This window comes from Octodon degus, unplaced genomic scaffold (assembly GCF_000260255.1).
Source record: "Octodon degus isolate 3935 unplaced genomic scaffold, OctDeg1.0 scaffold00015, whole genome shotgun sequence".
NCBI classification, from domain to species: domain Eukaryota; kingdom Metazoa; phylum Chordata; class Mammalia; order Rodentia; family Octodontidae; genus Octodon; species Octodon degus.
Genome location: NW_004524591.1, coordinates 6,380,122 through 6,381,797, shown reverse-complemented (window position 1 = coordinate 6,381,797; position 1,676 = coordinate 6,380,122).

Here is a 1,676-nt window from a genome sequence, read left to right as displayed (position 1 = left end):
TGCAGTACTGGGGATTGAACTCAAGACCTTGCGCTTGCCAGGCAAATGCTTATTCTACTGAGCTATCTCCCCAGCCCTTCTTCTGCTTCTTAAATGCGTTTATTATGCAATAGAAAATACTTGGGAGTGGAAAGTCAGAAAAGTCTCCTCCCAACTCCTTCTTCCACTCACTTTCACACACACACACACACACACACACACACACACACACACCAAAGAACAGAGTTCCAGATATCAAGAGTAAATAATAAAGGGAGCTTTCAAATATCCCTTACAACTTCCTATTCTATCTACCTCAAAGCTCAGTCTTGCTAAAATCATCATCTTCTGATTATATTAATCTTACGGAATGCTTAAGGGCTTCATTTGCATTAACCATATAAGTCTTTTGTCCTACAACAAATTGCAGAATAAAACAATTTCCCCCCAAACAAGCAGGTTGTGCTTGATTTGCTTTCATAGTTAGAGTAGGGAAACAACATGTACAAATTTATATAAAGCACCTCTGGGATTTTAGATAATCATTTTATTTTCCTTCTTGGATCAGGTACTTTGTTGGTGATTTGTTTCAAAATTCTCACCCTTTGAAATACAACAACTAGAATTTTCTTCACTTTGGGTTAAGATTTTCCCAAAGAAAAAATATTCTCGCAGGCGAGCCTTCCAGAGGAACCCTGTGAGATGCTGATGACCTGGAACTTTTGTCCTCTGGAGGGCTACTTTCAAAAGACAAGGCAGCTACTTCCAGAACATCTCCCCAGGGCTGGCTGAGGAGATGACTCAGTGAAATAAGCACTTGCCTGGCAAGAGCAGGGGCCTGAGCTCAATCCCCAGTTCCGTAAAGAAAAAAAAAAAAAAATCTCTCCACTACGAAATCATTTCCCCATTTTATAAACTTCCTGCTAAGTGACAGCAATGCCACTTCAGTCATTGTTCTTAACAGAAGGTATCAGCCAAATGTAAGGAGTGGCTAGCTTCCTATCACCCTCTCTACACTTGCTAGGAATAAGAAAATCTTCAGTCAGCTAACACGAGAAGCCACCCTGGTGACACTGTATAGAAGGCCCGATGACTCATTTAGTTCATTTCACTAGAAGGTCAGGCCAGAGGATCCACACCTGGATCCACCTTTCCAAACATGAGGGCATCACAGTCTCTTTCTGACCCTACGACTGTAACAAGATTTCTCAGTGAGAACCCAAAGGTGATCTTAATGGGCTGCAACAAATACACAGGCCCTTTCAGAATTATATCAGGCAATCTTGGCATGGGGCAGCTCAAACAAGGCAGGGCCCCTTCACGTCAAGCACCTTGACTTAAGAGCCGGGACAGCAGGATACCAGCCCATATCCGTCTCCTTACACGTGGGTGTGGGCTCATTGGAACCAGATGGTGGGTTTATGATTCTAATGTACGCCATGTTTCTCAATAGACAAATATTTGCACTGGACCAGAATAAATAAGAAAAAACATTTCCTTAGTGTAGCTTTCAAAGAATACCTGAAGGTTTAGGACACCTCAGCACTCAGAGTACTAAAGAAAAGGAGTGAATGAACCCCAAGCCCTTGTTCCTCTTTCTTAGCTCTGAAGCCTAGCCTGATCAACAAAATAAAACAGCCCAAAGGCACAAGCCTGATGAGCTGTACTGGGGTTTTCTTTGTTTCTCCCTTTCAAAG